The sequence below is a fragment of the Mobula hypostoma genome, chromosome 21 (genome assembly GCF_963921235.1).
Source record: "Mobula hypostoma chromosome 21, sMobHyp1.1, whole genome shotgun sequence".
Taxonomy (NCBI): domain Eukaryota; kingdom Metazoa; phylum Chordata; class Chondrichthyes; order Myliobatiformes; family Myliobatidae; genus Mobula; species Mobula hypostoma.
The window spans coordinates 53,643,299-53,652,072 of NC_086117.1; the positions used below are offsets into that span (position 1 = coordinate 53,643,299).

Below are 8,774 nucleotides of genomic sequence, written 5' to 3' on the forward strand. Positions count from 1 at the left end.
GGAATACAATACCACTGATGCTGGAGCATGAGGTACAAGGCAGAGGAGAAATAAAATACCACATCCACAAGAATAGTGAGTTTTAAATCACTGTAGAACTACAATACTGCAGATGATGGACCGGTGAGGTTCAAAGCTCATGGAAATACAACAGTGCAGATGCTGGAATTGTGAGGTACAATGTACAAAGAGACATACAATCCTGCAGATGCTGCAATGGTGAGGTACACGAGAGTGGAGAACAACAATACTGCAGTGTGTCAGCCGAAATAGCTCAGTTGGGAGAGCGTTAGACTGAAGATCTAAAGGTCCCTGGTTCAATCCCGGGTTTCGGCACTGGGGCTTGTTTATTGGGCACCATGGTAACCGCAGTTAGTGCAACACTACTGCAGCTCATTTGATTTTGTGGTTCAATTCTGACATCCTCTGTAAGTAGGTTTGAAATTCCTTCCTGTGTGCAGATGGCTTTTTCTCTGGGGCGCTGCAGTTTGCTCCCACAGTCCAAAGACGTACTGGTTAGTAGTTTACCTAATTACTTTAAAGCATCCCAGAATTGGGTTAGAGTTAAATCAGTAGATTCTTGGGTGGCATCATTCCCACAATCCTGATTGAAAACTTACAGAACCTGGGCCTCTTTACCTCCCTTTGTAATAGGATGCTCACCTCCCAAACCAGTAGACCACAATATGTATGGATTGGTGATAACATATCCTCCTCGCTGAAGATCAACACTGGCGCACCTCAGGGGTGTGTGCTTAACCCACTGCTCTACTCTCTCTATACCCAAAACTGTGTGGCTAGGCATAGCTCAAATACCATCTATAAATTTGCTGATGATACAACCATTGTTGGTAGAATCTCCGATGGAGATGAGAGGGCATACAGGAGCGAGATATATCAACTAGTGGAGTGGTGTCGCAGCAACAACCTGGCACTCAACATCAGTAAGACGAAAGAGCTGATTGTGGACTTCAGGAAGGGTAAGACGAAGGAACAGATACCAATCCTCATAGCGGGAGCAGAAGTGGAGAGAGTGAGCAGTTTCAAATTCCTGGGTGTCAAGACCTCTGAGCACCTAACCTGGTCCCAACGTATCGATGCAGTTATAAAGAAGGCAAGATAGCGACCATACTTCATTAGGAGTTTGAAGAGATTGGTATGTCAACAAATACACTCAAAAACTAATACAGCTGTGCCATGGAGAGCATTCTGACAGGCTGCATCACTGTCTGGTATGGGGGGGGTGCGCGTTGGTTACTGGCGGGGAGAGACAGAGCTTCACAGGTAAACCTCGGTACTGAAGTATAACACCATACCAAGCGGCTGGGAACATGAAATACCCCACTGGCTGAAGCAACGGTCTGGCCACGAGTGGGTGCAAAGCCGGGGTTTTTATGCAGCAGGTTTAGAAGAGAATCAGGTGCCGTAATCAAGGAGCCCAGGAGAACATGGGGAAAAGGGAATTAGGATAATAAGAGGAATTAACGGTCAGGGCCATGACCTCCAGCACCCAGGGCATGCTCTTTTCTCACTGTTACCATCAAGTAGGAGGTACAGAAACCAGAAGGCACACAATCAGTGATACAGGAAGAGTTTCTTCCTCTCTGCCATTTGTTTCCTAGATGGCCATTTAACCCATGAATACGACCTCACTTTTTTCCTGTACATTATTTCTGATTTTGCACGATTTAAATCTATTCAATGTATGTAATATGGTAAATTGACTTATTTAATTATTATTATTTTTTTCTTCTTCTTCTTCTTCTTCTTCTTCTACATTATGTATTGCATTGAACAGCTGCTGCTAAGTTAACAAATTGCAAGACACGTGCCAGTGATAATAATTCTGATTCTCAGATACTGGAAGGGTGAGGTTTAAGGAACTACAATACTGCAGATGCTGGAATGGTGAGATACCATGCAGAGGGAAATACAATACCACAGGTACAGGAATAGTGAGGTACAAGACAGAGGTGAACCACAAAAATGCAGATATATCAGCCGAAATAGCTCAGTTGGGAGAGCGTTAGACTGAAGATCTAAAGGTCCCTGGTTCAATCCCGGGTTTCGGCACTGGGATTTATTTATTGGCACCACGATAGCATAGCAGTTAGTGTGACACTATTACAGCTCGTAGTGTCAGAGTTTGGAATTCAGCTGTAAGTAAGTTTGTACATCCTTCCCTTGTACACAGTCCCTCTGTCCAAAGCCAGACTGGTTAGTAGGTTAATTGTATTTTTTAAACCGTGCCACAATTATGTTAGGGTTAAATCAGTGGATTCCTGGGTGGAACAGCTGGGTGGGCCAGACAGGCCTGTTCTGTGCTCTATCTCTCAGTAAAATAAAATAAATAATATTCTGTAGTGGTGAGGGACGGGGCGAAGAGTTTCAATAAGCAGGAGGTTTTTTCAGCGCGAGTCGTTGATTGTAGTACTGTGCAGATGCAGTAGAAGCGTTCCTGTTCAAGTCAGGCAAAAAGCTTTAAAAACTCAGTCTGCATAAAAGAGGGGTCCCGTCTAGTGGAGCGGTCATCATCAGAGTGGTCAGAGTCAGAGTGGTAAGGCTTTGGCTCAACAAGGCTTCAGCAACAACAGGCAGAAGCAAGGTATGTAGGTAATCTCACTGCTGATTTATTATTTAAATCTGGAGAGAATAGGGAGTGTGTTTACAAAGCCAGTGTTCTGTTCGGGGTGTCAGATGTGGGATTTCTGGGAGACTCCCAGCCTCCCCAATGGCCACATCTGCACAAGGTGCATCGAGATGCAGTTCCTTAGAGACTGTGTTAGGGAACTGGAGCTGCAGCTCGATGACCTTCAGCTTGTTAGGGAAAGTGAGGCAGTGATAGACAGGAGCTACAGGGAGGTAGGCACCCCAAGGCTACAGGAGACAGATAAATGGATGATTGTCAGGAGAGGGAAGGGAGAACATCAGATAGTTGAGAGCACCCCTGTGACCGGCCCCTTCAATAATAAATACACCTTTTTGAGTAGTGTTGGGGCCGACATACCTGGGGGAAGCAACATCGTCCACATCTCTGGCACTGAGTCTGGCCCTGTGGCTCAGGAGGGTAGGGAACTGACAAGGATGGCAGTAGTAATAGGGGACTCTATAGTTAGGGGGACAGACAGGTGATTCTGTGGACGCGACAAAGAAACACGGATGGTCGTTTGCCTCCCAGGTGCCAGGGTTCGTGATGTTTCTGAGCGTGTCCATGATATCCTGAAACGGGAGGGAGAGCAGCAAGAGTTCGGTACATATTGGTACCAATTGTGGTGATATCACTTATCACGTGTAAGAACGTGATTGGACAGAGTTGGGAGCATGCGCAGAAATGACAGAATGATCTAGAAACTGTATGGTTTGTTGTTGTAAATAAATGTTCTAATTTTAATTCTTCCAGAATATGGTTTGTTCCTATCTGGTATGGAGGGGCTACTGCACAGGACTGAAATGGGGTTGTGAATTTAGTTGGCTCCATCTTGCGTACTGGCCTCCAAAGTACCCAGGACATCTTTAGGGAGTGGTGTCTCAGAAAGGCAGCATCCGTTATTAAAGTCCTCCAGCACTCAGAGCATGCCCTTTTCTCACTGTTACCATCAGGTAGGAAGTACAGAAACCTGAAGGCACACACTCAGCGATTCAGGAACAGCTTCTTCCCCTCTGCCATTCGTTTCCTAAATGGACATTCAACCCACGAATACTACCTCACTTTTTTCCTCTTCATTATTTCTGTTTTTGCACAATTTTAATCTATTTAATATGTGTAATATGGTAAATTTGTCATGGTCTGGTCTGTGAAGTCCGCATTCCAGTTCACGGTCCGGTCTGTTGATCCTTGTTCCGGGTTTTCCTGTTTTCTCCCTGGTTCTGTTGAGTGCCTCAGTTGAGGCACCTGTTTCTCATTTTGGGCTGGCTACATAAATAGCTCCTGGGTTCAGCTTCATTTGCTGGACTGTTCCCTTTCCCTTCCTCTTCCTTCTGAAGCCCTGCCTGAAACCTTTGCCTGAAGCCCTCATCTGCAACCTTGCCTGCGTCCTCGCCTGTAACGCCGTCAAGTTCAACTACTGGAGCAAGACTGGGGCCTTGCTGTGTCAAGATAAGGAACAGTCTGTCGTTGATTGGAATTGTCTCTTTGTGCCCTCCCCTTTGCTAGGTAGGTCCTGCCATTTGCTGCTACCTTGAGTTGGGAACTGTCTCTGTGTCCTCACCTTCGCTAGGTAGGTCTGGCCATTTGCCGCTATGTTGAGTTGGGAACTGTCTCTGTTTCTTCGCCTTCGCTAGGTAGGTGTGGCCGTTTGTCGCTACCCTGAGTGGAGAACTGTCTCTTTGTGTTCAGCGTACTGTATATAGAAAGAGCCCCGGCCCTTGGTCCTATTTCCAAGAAGGGGGTCCTGGCTCTGTGTGCTGTGTACGAGTTCCGGCCCTATATCCTGCTCCCAAGGAGGGGTCTCGGCTCTGTGTTCTATGTTCCTGAGTTCCAAGTCCAAGGCTCCGAGGTTCCTCTCTCCCAAGACCAAGTCAAGGCAGTGTGTTCTCATCCTGTCCATGTGTCTCACCCAGCCCAGGAGTACCTTGCCCAGCCCTGTGCTGGAGTTCCCTCATCCTGTTCTGTAGTCATGACCAGTTCTGTAGCCACGTCATGTCCAAGCCTGATTCTGGGGTCCGAGCCCGAGTCAGACACCCCTTGCCCAGTCTCTAGCTCGGAGTCCATACCCAAGCCTTGCCTAGTCCTGTAGCCAAGCCTCGAAGAACCCAAGCCATGTCTAGTCCTGTAGCCATGTCATGTCTTGGCCTGGTTCTGGGGTCCAAGGCCGAGACAAGACCTAGGTTCTGGGTCCTTGTCTAGTCTCTGGCTCGGAGCCCAAACCCAGGCTCCTTGTTCCCAGTTCCTTGTCCAGGTTCTGCGTTTCTTATCCAGGTCCTAGCCCAGGCCCTGCATCCTTGTCTCATCCAGGGCCTATGTCAATGTCCAGCATCCTTTCTTCCTGAATCCCCTTGCTTTCTTGACAAACCTTGTCCTGTTCCTAGTACTTCAGTGTCTGCGTCTTGCATTTGGGTCCGCTCCGACCGCCTCCCGTATGACAAAATTGACGTATTTATTTATTTACTTTTTCCTTCTTCTTCTTCTATATTATGTATTGCATTGAACTGCTGCTGCTAAGTTAACAAATTTCAGGACGCATACCGGTGATAACAAACCAGATTCTGATTCTTAGATACTGGAAGGGTGAGGTTTAAGGAAATACAATACTGCAGATACAGGAATGGTGAGGTACAAGACAGAGGTGAACAACAAAAATGCAGATACATCAGCCGAAATAGCTCAGTTGGGAGAGCGTTAGACTGAAGATCTAAAGGTCCCTGGTTCAATCCCGGGTTTTGGCACTGGGACTTATTTATTGTCACCACTATGGCATAGCAGTTAGTGTGACACTATTACAGCTCGTAGAGTCAGAGTTTGGAGTTCAATTGTGGCACCCTCTGTAACTAAGTTTGTACATCCTTCCCTTGTACACAGTTCCTCTGTCAAAGGCAGACTGGTTAGTAGGTTAATTGTATTTTTTAAACCGTACCACAGTTATGTTAGGGTTAAATCGGTGGATTCCTGGGTGGAACAGCTGGGTGGATCGGACGAACCTGTTCTGTGTTCTATCTCTCAATAAAATAAAACAAATAGTATTCTGTAATGGTGAGGGACGGGGCGAAGAGCTTCGATAATCAGGAGGTTTTCTCAGCGCGAACCATTGATTGGAGTACTGCGCAGACGCAGCAGAAGTGTTCCCATTCAAGTCAGGCAAAAAGCTTTAAAAACCCAGTCTGCAAAAAGAGGGGTCCCCTCTAATGGAGCAGTCATCATCAGAGTGGTAAGGCTTCGGCTCAACAGGGCTTCAACAAGAACAGGCAGAAGCAAGGTATGTAGGTAATCTCACTCCTGATTTATTATTTAAATCTGGACAAAATGGGGGCATGTCTACAGGGCAAATGTTCTGTTCTGGGTGTCAGATGTGGGATTTCCGCGAGACTCCCAGGCTCCCCAATAGCCACATCTGCACCAGGAGCATCGAGATGCAGCTCCTTAGAGACTGTGTTAGGGAAATGGAGCTGCAGCTCGAGACCTTTGGCTTGTTAGGGAAAGTGAGGTGGTGATAGACAGGAGCTACAGGGAGTTAGTCACCTCAGGGCTCCAGGAGACCGATAAATGGGTAACTGTCAGGAGAAGGAAGGGAGAACATCAGATAGTGGAGAACACCCTTGTGGCCGGCCCCTTCAACAATTAATAGTCCTTTCTGAATAATGTTGGAGGGTGGGGTATCTACATGGGGGAAGTGACAGCAGCCATGTCTCTGGCACTGAGTCTGGCCCTGTGGCTCAGGAGGGCAGGGAACTGACAAGGATGGCAGCAGTAACAGGGAACTCTATAGTTAGGGGGACAGATGTGACAAAGAAACACAGATAGTATTTCGCCTCCCAGGTACCAGGGTTTGTGATATTTCTGAATGAACCCACAATATCCTGAAATGAGAGGGTGGGCAGCCAGAGGTCGTGGTACATATTGGTACCAATGACATAGGTAGAAAAAGGGAGGAGATCCTGAAAACAGAATACAGGGAGTTAGGAAGGAAGCTGAGAAGCGGGAACTCAAGGGTAGTAATCTTGGGATTGCTGCCTGTGCCACCCAATAGTGAGGACAGGAATAGAATGAGGTGGCAGATAAATGTGTGGGTGAAGAATTGGAGCAGAGTGCAGGGACTCAGATTTCTGGATAATTAATCTCTTCTGCGGCAGGTGTGACCTGTACAAAAGGGACGGGTCGCACTTGAATCCGAGGGAGACCAATATTCTTGTCGGCAGGTTCACTAGAGCTGTTGGGAGTGGTTTAAACTAATATGGTGGGGAATGGGAACCAGTGTGATAGAGCTGAGGATGAGCCAGCAGGTTTACAAGTAGATGATGGGTGTAACATGAATGTAAGGAAGGACAAGCCAATGATTGGGTACAGATGCAGACAGAGCAAAGAGTTAAATTGTACCACAGAGGCAAAATTCAAAAGGGTGTAGAATACAGGACTGAAGGTGTTGTATTTAAATGTCCTCAGCATTCAGAATGAGTTGGATAAACTTGTGGCGCAATTACAGATTGGTCAGTATGACATTGTAGACATCACTGAGTCGTGGCTGAAAGAAGGTTATTGTTGGGAGCTGAACATCAAAGGTAAACTTTGTATTGAAAGGACAGGCAGGAAGGCACAGACGGTGGTGTAGCTCTGTTGGTAAGAGATGGAACTACATCTTTAGAAAGAGGTGACATAGGGTAAGAAAATGTTGAATTTTGTGTGTGGGATTAACAAACCGTAAGGGTAAAAAAAAAATTATGGGAATCAAAGGCAGGTCTCCAAACAGCCAAGATGTGGGGTTGAGATTGGACAGGGAGCTGAAAAAGGCATGTAATAAGGGTAATGCCATAATTGTAAATGAGGGCAAACTAGCCAATAATATAAAGAGGAACAATAGTGCAGACCGTTATCTGAATGGGGAGAAGGTTCAAACATCAGAGATACAGAGGTTCTTGGGAATTTTCATGCAAGATTCCTGGAAGATTAATTTACAGGTTGCCAAAGAGCAGTGGATCTGTGGAATGCTCTGCCACAGACTGAGGTGGAGGACAAGCTCGTGGGTATGTTTAAGCAGAAATTGATAGATTCCTGATTGGTCAGGGTATCAAAGGATATGAGAAGGAGACAGGTGTGTGGAGTTGGGGGGATCCAGGATCAGCCATGGTGGAAATGACAGAGCAGACTCGATGGGCTGAATGGCCTAATTCTGCTCCCATCTCTTATGGTCTAAGGCACAGAAAAGGTACAATACTGCAGATACAGCAACGATGAGGTATAAGGCTGAGGAGAATCACAGTTCTGCAGATACAGGAATGGTGAGGTACAAAGCATAGGGAAGTACAATGTCATAGATACTGGAAGGATAAGGTTTTACGTAGAGGAGACACAGGGATAGTGAGGGACAAGGCAGAGGAATATATAATGCTGCAGATACTGCAACGGTGAGGTACAAGGTAGAGGAGGAGTAAAACCCTGCAGATGCTGGAACAATGAGTTGCCAGACAGAGCAGAACCAAAATACTGCAGATACAGCGACGGTGAGGAACCAGGCAGATGAGTATACAATACCGCAGATAGTGCAATGGTGAGGTACAAGGCAGAGGAGGAGCAAAATACTGCAGATAGTTCCACAGTGAGGTACAAGGCAGGTGAGTAAACAATACTGCAGATGATGGAACGGTGAGGTACAAAGCACAGGGGAATACAATACTGCAGACGCTGTAATGGTGAGTTAAAGAACAATGGAGAATAACAATACTGCAGATATGTCAGCTGAAATAGTTCAGTTGGTTGAGTGTTAGACTGATGATCTGAAGGTCCCTGGTTCAATCCCGGGTTTCAGGCAGTGGGACTTATTTATTGGACACAACGGTACCGTAGTGGTCTGTGTGACACTATTACAGCGTGGGGTGTCAGAGTTCGGAGTTCAATTTTGATGTTCTGTGTAAGTTGGTAAGTCCTTCCCATCTTCCCATCTCCATTTCCTCCAACCGGTCCGGTTTTCTCCCACAGTCCAAAGACGTACTGGTTAGTAGGTTCATTGTTTTTTTTAAACCATCCCACCATTAGGTTAGGGTTAAATCAGAGTTCCTGGGTGGAACAGCTGGTGGGCCGGACAGACCTGTTCTGCTCTCTATCTCTGAATAAAAGAAAATAAATA

The 8,774-nt window shown here is 46.4% G+C and overlaps 4 non-coding genes across 4 annotated transcripts; all 4 read left to right on the forward strand.

The window, feature by feature from the left end:
* The first annotated feature begins 263 nt into the window (after window positions 1-263).
* Window positions 264-336, forward strand: trnaf-gaa (transfer RNA phenylalanine (anticodon GAA)). Its single transcript has one exon. It is a non-coding gene; the product is annotated as a tRNA-Phe (tRNA).
* Window positions 337-2,000: 1,664 nt separating this feature from the next.
* On the forward strand, window positions 2,001-2,073 carry trnaf-gaa (transfer RNA phenylalanine (anticodon GAA)). The gene has a single exon. It is a non-coding gene; the product is annotated as a tRNA-Phe (tRNA).
* Window positions 2,074-5,312: 3,239 nt separating this feature from the next.
* On the forward strand, window positions 5,313-5,385 carry trnaf-gaa (transfer RNA phenylalanine (anticodon GAA)). Its single transcript has one exon. It is a non-coding gene; the product is annotated as a tRNA-Phe (tRNA).
* A 3,000-nt stretch (window positions 5,386-8,385) lies between these two features.
* trnai-gau (transfer RNA isoleucine (anticodon GAU)) lies at window positions 8,386-8,459 on the forward strand. Its single transcript has one exon. It is a non-coding gene; the product is annotated as a tRNA-Ile (tRNA).
* The last annotated feature ends 315 nt before the right edge of the window (window positions 8,460-8,774 follow it).